The sequence below is a fragment of the Vespa velutina genome, chromosome 11, assembly GCF_912470025.1.
Source record: "Vespa velutina chromosome 11, iVesVel2.1, whole genome shotgun sequence".
Taxonomy (NCBI): domain Eukaryota; kingdom Metazoa; phylum Arthropoda; class Insecta; order Hymenoptera; family Vespidae; genus Vespa; species Vespa velutina.
Window position 1 is genome coordinate 231647 of NC_062198.1, and position 12676 is coordinate 244322.

The window sequence follows — 12676 nt, forward strand, 5'->3', positions numbered from 1 at the left end:
AGTAATAATCAGTTCGCGTTTGTTAAGAATATGTTTCATTTGTTATGCCTTTCTGTAGTTACTTTTTATTCTCGAAAATTTATTATAGAAAGATTATCATAAACGGAAGAAAATAAGAATACGTGTACTAGGAAACAAAGATTATATACGTAAATAAAATTTTGTTTCGAAGTTATAGAGGTGACTTCTTCTCTGAATATTTATTGTTCTTATTCACTACAGATCGCTTTGTGAGTTAACCATTGTCCTTTTGTTTGATATTCGCTCTCTATAGAATCATTACTTTGTATCGAGGTAGTAGAGGTGACTTTTTTGTTAATATATACATAATATATTCTTTGGTTTCAATCATTCCAGAAAGTGATTGTTTTTCTATTGTTTAATTTTCATTTCGAAGGTGTTTTCAAATTCATTTCAAGATAATAGAGGTTACTTTTTTTGTAATCTATTATTCTATTTTGCTTTCGATCGTTTAAGCATGATAATCGTTTTTCTTTTACACTCGCAACTTGTAAAAATTCATTTTCTCTTTTAATAAATTTTATATCCTTATGTAATTATAGATATTGCAGCCATTTTTATAAATTTCATAAGATTTTTTTCTGTATTACGTTATTATTTATATCTTTTTTAGATTCTATGCTATTTAATCGTAATTATATAGTATATTTACATTTATAATGAATAATCAGTTGAGAAATAAACAATAAATAATAATAAAAGAGTTGTTCAGGTTTTCTAAGAATTTAATCTTACTAAAGAATTCTTTTGAATATGTGATATATTGTTTTAATTGAATTAAGAGCAATTGAATAAAAGAAAAATATTTTTAATAATGAAAAGAATTATTAAACAGAGACAAGTATTTTCTACTATATTTTTGATTAACGATCTTTTTTTATTTTATCATAATATTTTTTCAGTTAAAACTTATTTTATATATTTTCTCTATATTATTATTGGGATTGTAAAAATAATTTTATTCTATCATATTTTTAATTCTTAAGAATATATTGCAATATATAAATTACTATTAAATTTCCTAATTTCTCTTTTGATTTAATTTAATTAATTAATTTTATCTTTTTATTGTTATGCTTTATAAAATACTTGTAACTATTCATTGAACAATGTCATTTAATACTTTCAAATTTATATTATAGATGAAATAGCTAAGATTTGTTTATTTGTTTGGAATACTATTTAATATTTGCTATCTCTTTCTAGATAATACATTTCCACTGCCAAAGAGAAGATTGTTAGTGAGATATACGTTCAAGGGATTGTTTTTGCAAGTACTTAATATTATGTAAGTTTATTGAATTCAGATTATGTGTGTAATATGTAATATATGGACTATAGAGATTGATGGATCTAAGCAAGATAAAGTATACAATTATAACAAGCTTAATGTTCATCTTGTTTATTGTTTTTTCCATTAATTAAATAGATATTCATTTTTTATATGGATATAATATATAATAAGAAAAGTTCTATAAAATTAGAAATAAGAATAAAAATAAGATCATAAAGGTAAATATTTTATAAGATTGACAGTTTCATTCGTTCAATCTCCATCGTTTCATTATATGAATTTGGATAGAGTATATCCTAAAATTTTAATAATAATTTCATATGTATTTGATCTTCTAATAGCGTTTCACAAAAATGTATATCTTTTGATTGTTTGTGGATATCACATAAGGAAGATATAAATCTTTATAAACATGCATTGTTACATATAAGTTAAGAATATGAACACAGTATTTCAAGTGCTTAGACAACAAAGAAACTTCTTCAGTTTCAAAGAATCTTTGCTCAGGAAAGATACTGGAAGATATTCACTATTAATTTCCTTATTCATATCATTATATTTTTTCATGCTACTATTACATGAATTTTCATTTAAATATCCACTTAAATTTGTAGTATCGGTGATAGTATTTGGATCTTCCGATTCTTCCACTTCAAATATTTTAAAAGCTTCTATAAGGTTATTTATATTATTTGTTGCAGTGGTTATAATGTTATTTCAAATTAAATTAAACTCATTGTGAATGTTTTCAAGTATGTTGGTTATTTTGACAAAAATTTTTCTGTCCAATAGAAATATTGCCATTTCATTGATTTCTATTTATTTGGCCAGTATTTTTATTAATTAATAGTAAGTATTTTATAAAATAAAAGGTCAGTATAAATTTAATTTCACTTTATCAACAATATATTAATTGCTACTTTATATGTAACATTTTTCATAGTTATTAAATATAAAGTATACCTAGTAGTGTATAATTGTACTAATAAAAATAATATATAACTTTTAGATCATATAATTTTGTTTATAGGCACGAAAAAAATTGATTTTTAGAAAGTTTAACTTATCTTAAATTTATAAGAAAATCAAACATCGAAACGTATGTTTTTGATAAATACATATGTGTAATGATGATTTTGTATGGAAGCCGTCATTGCCTATAATTGTGTTCATTATTTATTCAAAATTATTACTTTATTGCGAATTTCTATCAATTCCTGATATTTCATTTTAATTATAAATTCTTTATTATTAGACATGTCTAATAGGTATAATGAATAAGAGATAAATATTGTTTCTTCAGAATATTTACACAAAATGAATATTTACAGAGATTCGAATTTATTACATAGATAAATTTATTTATTATTCGATTTATTGTTCATTCGTACTTATTCATTTATTATAGGGCTGAGAAATATCTTCCTTATTGCCGCAAGTGTCTTAATATTAATCTGCCAGTTCCCCTATCATTAGCACCTAGATACTTAATTTGCTGATTCGTACGATGGCGGTCCTATAAGAAGAGGAACAGCATGAGACTCGTGAGCTATCAGTTTACATTCCTATTCCATTGGCGCGAAATGTCTTGCCCTAAGACGTCTTGGTCAACTTTATTGTCAGTGTCGTTAAGACTAGTTCGCGTGTGTCGACAGATTGCCATGAAAATTTATCGTCCTTATAATTACAGGTAATTAACATTTCTTTTTATTCGTCTAATATATTAATTTATACCTAGACATGCGATTTTTACATTGTATTGTTTGCAAGTCAAAATAATGTTGCATTTGAAAGATATTCACGGAAATAAAATTGTCGTTTATCTTTGATAGAGCTATAGTCATATTTTTTCTACAAACTATTTTCCTAAAATTATACCCTCAATATTAGAAAAATAGTTGCATTTACATTATTCAATTTTTTACATGAAACTTTGAGCACGTATCTTAGATTGGGAATCGCTAGTATAAATTGTATGTACGGATACACACAAGTGATACATAACCGTATGTATCATCAAAATTAACACCCATATCACATGATACGTCATTAAAAACTTTACTATGTAACGCATATAAATTTATATACTCACTGTACATACTCATTCATACAAATGTAGGATTCTTAAAATCGCATCACTTTGTTCCACAACGATAAGTAATCGTTATTGTCAAGCTCATTGTACAGATGTGTAAATAAGAACTCGAATGAATATGAATGAATGTGTTGGAATGAATTCGAAGAAACTGGTAGGATTTGAAAGACAAAGAAAAGACATTCCGTAAAAGCTTGTGTAAAACTATTCGTTAATAGCCTGATTATATTACCATTTAAAATTATTTTGTAAGATAAACTGTTTCAATTATTTCTTTTAAAAAGCAATACTCCACATATACATAATCGTATTTTATAGAGACAAAATTTATTTTACAAATAATAATACGTAATATTTTATGAAGTTCAATACAATACAGTGAAGAGCATGTTTTAATTTTTACTTCTTTTCATATGTATCTGAAAACAAGTTGGGTATTTGTTTCAAAATTTCAAATAAATTCTATAAGAATATACTTTAAGGTACAGTGGAAATTATTTTATTTTGATAGAAAAAAATTTTGTTTCCATAGCTGAACGAGAGATAGATGGCGATGAAGACTCTTTTTAAACCGAATTTAATACGTTCCCTGTTCACGATACATTCGGCTGTATTATTACATATGAAGGTAAGTAAATTCTTGTTAATAAAATTCACTATCCCTTTATGGTTTACGTCAACAATGAGAACAGGCGTAATTCTTGACCAATTTTAATGAACGAGATCTCATTTTAAAGACAAAAGTCTATGGCGTTATTCTAGCGAAGTTTTGAAAAAGCTTTATTTTCTTTGAAATAAAAATTGTATTAAAAAATGGTATTTTTACGAAAATAGTTTAAGCAAAAATAAAAAGCTTTTTCAAAACAACACTGGAACAGCGCTTTAATTAAAGGCGCCAGATATTACATTTTGGTCTTTAAAATTTATTCATTAAAATTGGTCGAGAATTACTTCAGCTTTCATAGATAGCGTCAATAGTATTTTCGACATTTTTCGCGAAGAAAAAGTTTAATACTGTAGCGTCCCTTGAAATTTGCAAAAGAGATAAAGCTTATATCCCCACGACTGATTTTTATATCACGTTTGAATGGTGCATATTTATGACCGTGAAGTAGCGATTGCTTACTTGGTTGTTGCATAAATAGCTGATACTCAAATTTTTGAAACATTTTTAAACGCAAACAAATTGGTTTCACGATACTCGTACGGAGAAGCTACGATAACTCACTCGATCATTTTATTAGTAAGCTTTAGACAGATGATTCTATGGCAAAAATAAGAAAATACATGTCCAATCTTTTATATCAAGGAATCTGAATTTCTATATTATTGTTAACTTTTGGAATAATTTATAGTTCTTTTAGATTTTATTAACTAATAAGATAAAGACTCTACAAACAATGTGTAACTCATTGGCAAGTGTTGGGATTCGTAATTCAAAAATTGTAGATTCTTCGAGGCTAAATAATTTTTCGGTGTTTTTTTACTGTATCTAATTTTTTTTACTGAAAATAATGAATTTACTTTTTCATACTCATTTGATAATTTGATAAAGTCTTATTATTTAATTACTTATATTTGTTTCCTCCAGTGAGGACTGACGTGAATTTCGCGGTGATCTATGCTAGATAGGACATAGCAGCAGTATAATTTTGTTCAATGACAAATAATTATGAAGTATATACATTTGTTGATTATTTTTTCAGAATTAATAATTAGTGAATATATATATATTAAAAATAATATATATATTATATATATTATTTTTAATAAAAATCAAAACACGAGTTCATTTCTACATTATCTATGAGATTTTTCTTCCAGCGCTATTTTTTATTATTTCCTCTGTAGGAGTTCACTTCACATTATTACTATTAGTACTACTGTTACTATAATAATAATATATAATATAATAATATAGTAATAAGAGCAGTAATAAGAAGAAATAGAAGATATATTATATACATATGATGGCATATGAAGATTGTAATTTATAATAAGAAGTGAAGTAAAAATATATCATTGTGTGTGGTACTTGACGTGCGAACTCTCAACAAATCATGTCCTTGATAATTTCGACATATGAGATTTATCGATAAATAAATTTAACACTAACGACATATGAATAAAATTTTGAAACGTTTCTTTTGTTTTCGTCTGCTAACGTTTCTCCTTGTTTTATTAGGTTGGCAACTAAGTGATTGCGGATTTAACAAAAGAAAGTGTAAAGTCTATCTATCGACAAAATCCGCAATCACTTAGTTGCCAACCCAATGCTACTTTATGATCGTTATGCATTTGTTTCCACACTTTCTCACAATTAGTCGAAGTTAATTGTCTTTACTATTATAATATCAAATGTATTAAATAATATCTAGATGTATATAAATAATATTTAAGTACATTATTATTATTATTATTATTATATTATATTATGTTATTATTATTATCAGTAGTTGTAATAGTGGTAGTAGTAATAATAATAGTAGTAGTAGTAATAGTAGAAGTAGTATAGAATGAACTAGTCCTATAAGGGAAACCACGTAAAAAGAAACGCTACTAGTTCTATTTCATAAGTAGTATGGAAATGAACTCATGTTTTAATTTGTAGTAAAATAATATAATATATAAGTTTTCATTAATTATTTGTAAGAAAATATTCGACAAATTCTTATTTTTTGTCGCAAATTTATATACTATTTCTTATGTGTTAATTATATTTATTATTTTGTATGCATTTATCGTGAAACAAATGGGTATCGATGTCGTATCTAGCATGAATCATTGGGAGATGCACGCTACCATCAAAGAAAGATGTACATATGAGAGATTGAACAGTTAAGTTCACAGTCTACTAAACTATTTACTTTCACTCACACCAATTATGTCGTGTAAGAGGAGAATGACCAAACAAGGTTATGTAGCGATACAATAGATGGCATGGTAGGAATAGCGTTCATGGTTTGTATTCATAGTTCATATTTTGTTCATACTTGTCGTTGAAGTTACACACGTTTTAAACAAAAGGTAGTGAATAACCTTAATTATTCTCATGGAAATGTAATTCTATTTTATTAAGATAATTAATAATTATTATAATTATTAGTAAAACTATAATTATTAATTGTGCCATGTACTTTTATTATTAGAAAATAATTCACGCTATAAACATTATTAATATTTTGTAGCACAGGGTGAAGTCACTGACGGATCCCAAGCTGCACGTGGGTCCTTCTACTTATTTGTTTCGTTAAATTGTGAGAAGTCAACCTTTACTGTTTAACATCACCATGTCTTGTAAACAGCAAGGCTTTTGTTTTCAATAAAATGCCGTTAGTAAGATGTGGTTAGTAAAATTAAGAAAAGAATTGTTTGATGGTGTCGATCGTGCAGATTCCAACGGAGAATTATCGTTATTAAATTTTTCTATTATAGGTTCTATTGATATTGTTTATTAATCCTTTTTATTTTATAATGTTTTGGTTTATTCCATTGTAATTTTAGTAAAAACTCAATCAATTTCTTTTTGTTTACATACTTTTAACGATTTTTCCTTACTAAAATAAGAACATTAACATTACTTTCATTTTATTTCAAATGATCATTCTGTAATTACTCGTACAGCTATAAATGAATCGATCTTTATTTCGCTAAAATAAAAAACAATCATAAAATAGACTTTTTATATTAATTTTCATTTGTTTATGTTTCGCAATTTTAATTAACTTTTAGGAATATACTAGATTGCGCGAAACACTCATAAAGTCGGTATTTGTTCATAAAAAGTTTTATTTATCTTTCATACAGTTATATAAACTATTCTTAAATATAAAACAAACAGATATTTGTGAATTGAATTTATTTTCCGTCTTTTAATTAACCGTTTGCGTACCAGAAGGTTTTGACAAAACATGATCGAAAAAAGCCGAAGAGCGCGATAGCGCTTGCCATGTTCAATCCGGTAAACAACGGGGCCGCGCTTTTCGTGTTTGTTTCTTTTATACCAATATTCTTTTTGCAACTGGTAAAAGAATTGGACGTAATGTTATAAAAGTGCGATCATCATTGCTACTAACCGTAACAATAAAATACAAATTGGATTACTGATAGCGATGCGACGTACATGCGTTTGAAAGGCTGAGCGCGTTTCGACAAATTTCGGATGGACCATCAGTTGTTTGTTTCGGCCAAATGCCCTGGCTTTTTTCGACACAAAATCTGAAGAGCGCGAAAGTGGCTGGTGGTATGCAAACGGTTAATAAATTATCGCATATTAGATTTAGTGCACCGACCTTCTTGATTAAGAACCATTTCTATATAAGAATAATAGTAAATAAATATTACACGTTTATACTTGATGTAATTTTACAATCTATTTTATTATAATAAATTTAATAAAAATTTTTTTTATCTTTTTCCAGATCATCATTGGAATCTCAATTAATCTATTACAACTTCCACCTATTTTATTTTCAATCTACCTAACGTAAATCTACTTTATTATTGATGTGTTGCAAATCAATCTACTTTAATTTCGATATACAATGTGGACGAGTGTTTTGGAGCCATCGCAGAACTTCTTAACTAGTGAGTGAACAAATCTAAGTTTTTTCAGTGCTTATCATGTCGAAGATGAATGATCTGAATTTCGTATGAATTTAGTAATTTCTTCAATAAATTATTGAAAAACATGACTTTTAGTAATTCCTTTTTTGTTGGATTTATTCAAGCGGTACATTTTTAATTGTTTTTTTACTGGTTTTATTATTATTATTATTATTATTATTATTTTTATTATTAGTTAGGGATAGCATTTTCTTATTTCATTAGTTCGAGTTGTTTACTTAAATAATGCAATTAATTAACATCACTTTTTTGTGTTTTCTTACGATATTAGTGGTGAAATCAAACATTAATTCACTTAATATTGTCTAAAAAAGTAGTTATATAGAATACGTTACTTATACGTTATTATTTTATACTTAAACTATTTAATTGCGATCTATATCGAAATACCAAACAATGAGCAAAAACACAAACGCGACGAATAGATATCGGAAATTAAGTGACGGATCATGATCTAGTTCTTTTATTACAATAGCTATTTGTATGGAGTCATTCTAGGTTTCTTAATTATCTTTGCATGAAATATTAACTAAATATTCAATCAATTTTGTTAATGAAAGAAGAATTTTAATGGAGTCATTGCTTTAAAAAAAATTTACATGAAATATTTTATTTAATTTACTTCATTATTTTAAATATCAAATTAATCAGATAATAATGAATAACAAAATATTCCTATGTTATTAGCTCATTCTCGTCAATTAAGATCGGGTGCATTCTGTGGAATTATTTTTTTAGACTTAACATATTCATTGCTTTTTTGAGGATTTCTATTTATCTGTACAGGATAAATAGGCATTATAATATTAATAATATGATAGGTTGTATTGAACTTTTCTATTTGGCAGCACAAGGTAACAGTGTCTCATAATAATTTTTACTGAATTATCGTATTGTACTTCCTTATTTAGCTGTAAAGGATTACCGTAAACATCGTACATCTATTCTGAGTTTTGATGAAGCATATTACAATATAATGAAGTATATGGTATTTATTTCAATCCTATAATAAATAACAAATGATTTACAAAATAATTAAAGAAAAGTAAAAAATAAACTCTAATAAATATAATATAAAGTGATCTTAAATAAGAATACAAAGTTTTTCGTTTTTTTTTTTATATGATTAGAACAATGAATTAGAGATTGATCTGTTTTTTAAAGCATTGTTTGTAGTACGCTAATTTTTCACTGATTTTTCGCAGAAGGTTGCGACTCTTTTGCATTTTTTATCTATTTGTCGGCTGGTTATACTTTTTTTAATTCTTGATAAAATCCTTTACACTTTCTTTTTTTGTTACTTGTTTTAGTTAATGAATGGATGTTCTTTTCTTTCAATCTCTTTTTCCTAATTGATTCTGGTAATCCTTTTCTATTAGCTCTTAATGTCCCACAAATTATGATTTTATTGTATTGTTTGAATAGTAAATGTCTTTTCCAAGGAATTACACTTTCATTTTTTTACATACATTTTTGCCGTAATCAATCATATTATCGGTGAAATGTAAACAGTTCAACAGAAGTAAAAACTTATCTCTTGGCATGATTTTATATATATATTTTGAATCAGAAATTGGAGAAAGTAATTGATTTGTCACACTAATATTTTTCCACCTGTCAGATACATTGCTGCGTACAAATATATTTGTAACTAATTCATCGTCACAAATGTATTCATCACTTTCATTGCATTTGATTATTTCTTCGGAGGAATCATACGCCTGGAAATCTTTACTACACAGTGAATCTTTTGAATCATATCTTAACCCTTTGCGGACGGAGCCGCCCGATGGACGAGCGTCGCTGTGGACGGCAGGTATTGGAGCGCGCAGTAAAGACATTGTCAACGTCGCACGTTTGCGTTATAAAAACTAAAGCTTTTTTAAATAACTTTTTCATAAAATCCAACAATATCATAAACATACAAATTTACTTCTGTTTACATATGAGACGTTTTATATTCGAGCTTTGTATGGTATAGTTCGAAGCAATCATCTATGTGCAAGGCCGGCTTAGCCGAAGAAGTAGCACAATAGTATCTGAATTCTCTCCTTCCATGTTTTACTTTTCGATTGGAACATATGACGCAGTCTTTACTTCTTCCTGTCTCGTCCCGCCGAATTATATGTAGAAGGCCGTTGAGTCTTTTTGCTGTTCCAGATGTCGAAGGAGATTTGGTATTACAGTCTCGAAAATCTCCAATCAATTGATTTACCAAGAGACGCACGAATTCTATATGTTTTAACTTTTTTATATTGTATTTCTTGTGATGTTCCTAATATAATAGATAGGAATTTATAACTGAAACTTCCAATCCCTAAAAAAATCATTTTTGCCACCATTTTTGAGACTTTCATATAAAACAGTACGTGGCTTTGTACTGGTCTGCTTTATCAACTCTGCCCATACATTTATTATAGTTTATAATCACATCTGGCTCGCATCGTAAGTTTACATTATACGGAATATAAGACTTCATCACTACAAAGCTTCAAATTTCATTGAGAAGCTACTTATCTTCTTAGGCTAATATATCCATGCGTATCTTATCGTTTAGGACGACAAAAGAACGCCAGCTGCAGCGGGAGAATTGGGCGGCTATATGCCGACACGGTAAAGAGGCTTGGGCGGCTATTTGCCGACACTCGTCCGCAAAGGGTTAATACTTAATTTAAATCAGAGGTTGAATTGTCAGACATATCCTGTAAGGGAACTTGTGTTTTCCAAGTTCTCTTAGCGGTTTCCATGGCAAATAAATCTTACGATGCCTCAGCATAATTGATAACGGGGAATTTTTTTTCCATTTCTAGTGCTATGGGAACATCATATTATGTTTCTTTACTTTGCCAAGACTTAATTAGTGTTCATTTTGTTAAGAAATGTAGAAAAGTGATGGAAATAATCAGCTTTGTATGGAGAGAAAATTCAACAAAAAATAGGTCGCATATAGGAAAAAGATTCGTTATGGAGTTTATATGTTGCAATGAATGTGCCAAATTTCTAAGCTGATAAGATCTATCTGAGAAATTGGGCATCTTAGTACAAATGTACTTGTTTTCATCATGACCAAGCACGATGGCATTCGACTATCAGATCGAGTTGCCGTTTTGCTCGAGATGATTTATCACTGCAATACTAAGTCAACTTCTGAGCGATTATTAACTCACTTATGCAATCTTTTAATTCACTCAGACGAAAGAAGGAAAACAATTAGAAGTTATAAATTAGTTCACTAAATGCATAAACGATGAAATAATATCTTGATCTTGATCTCGTTGATAATATCCGATAGTGGCGCGTGTGTCGAGCGAGCTTGATATTGATAACATGGTGCCGAATGTCATGAGAAGAACGAATCCAACAGATAGTATACCGGTCGCTTGGAAATTCCAAATCGGCCAAGGCAAATTTGCGGCAATATTGTTAGCACGAATATTGTATTGATGTTCAGATGATATATCACGTGGTACATAAACGATTACGCAAATTACCGATTAAAATTCACTTATTGACGATCAAAGATAAAACACAGAGAAAACAAAACGCGATCGGCAAGAAAATCGATGATAATGCTCGCCAATATGCAGAAAAATAAATGAGAATCTCGCATAATCGCTTACCGAAAAGAGTTTGCACATCCTCCTCAACATGAAATTGCGATTTCACTAAATCCAGGTGATGATAACTGAGACGGGGGAAACTATAGCTTGTAGAATAGACACCGGATAGTTTCAGCAGATGTATGCACGTGACGATGGTAACATCATCATGATGAATGCAATACTCAAGAAGATTGACATTCGACAGCAGGAGAAGTGATTAAGAGATAGCGTGAGTTTCGAGTCCGATCCAACGGTCAGAGAACGGCAAATAAGTGTTCAGGAGTGAGCATCTCCAGATCGGTGGATATTGTCCAATGTAAATAGATCTCTATTATTTATATTTATTACTATTTATCTATTTATCTATTTATCTTTCATTTTGCAAAACTAATTCATTCAACATTTTATCAATGTTATCTTCAGATCTGAAATATTTTTTGATAACAACTTCTAAACTTAATGAGCTTGAACAAATTTTATTCTTTTCTGTTCTCTTCACTTCAACTTTCTTGTTATTACATATTGCATAAAAGTTATTAATCACTCAAAACAACGTAGGCAGAATCTTTATATATATTTCAATATGAGTACATATGAAGCTTATTTTCGAGATTAAGCACTTAAAATAAGTCCTATATATATAGGACTCGTTATCAGTCTACATTCCGTAGGGGAACGTACTTTATTATCCAGAGTTCATGTCGGACAATGATTTCGAATATATTGGTATTCCTGTTGGTATTCCTTATCTCCACTCATAAGCTGATATTTATTATTAGTATGATATTTTGTAGTATATATCTTGTCTCCTCTACTAGACTACGATTTGCTCTTTCGGTAACACTGTTTCGCTGAGATGTTTATTCTACGGACAATTTCTTACTAATACTTAGTAATACTTAGAAAAAATTGATCAGCGATGAAAAATTATGACGTTGATTAATTATTATCGGCAAGTTGTATCCCCTCTTGTAGATTAGTAGAGTAGTTAATTACTCTTATTTAACTACTTTATTTATTTTAAATGAAAAAAATCTG

At 28.2% G+C, this 12676-nt stretch overlaps 1 protein-coding gene across 3 annotated transcripts in view; it reads left to right on the forward strand.

The window, feature by feature from the left end:
- Positions 1-2719: 2719 nt before the first annotated feature.
- Positions 2720-12676, forward strand: part of LOC124952768 (glutathione hydrolase 1 proenzyme-like) — a 149703-nt gene continuing 139746 nt past the window's right edge. For all 3 annotated transcript variants that reach the window (XM_047503109.1, XM_047503107.1, XM_047503108.1), the window contains exons 1-3: positions 2720-3005; positions 3943-4038; positions 7832-7997. The gene's annotated coding sequence lies outside the window, so the exon portion shown is untranslated. The remainder of the gene's footprint in view (positions 3006-3942; positions 4039-7831; positions 7998-12676) is intronic.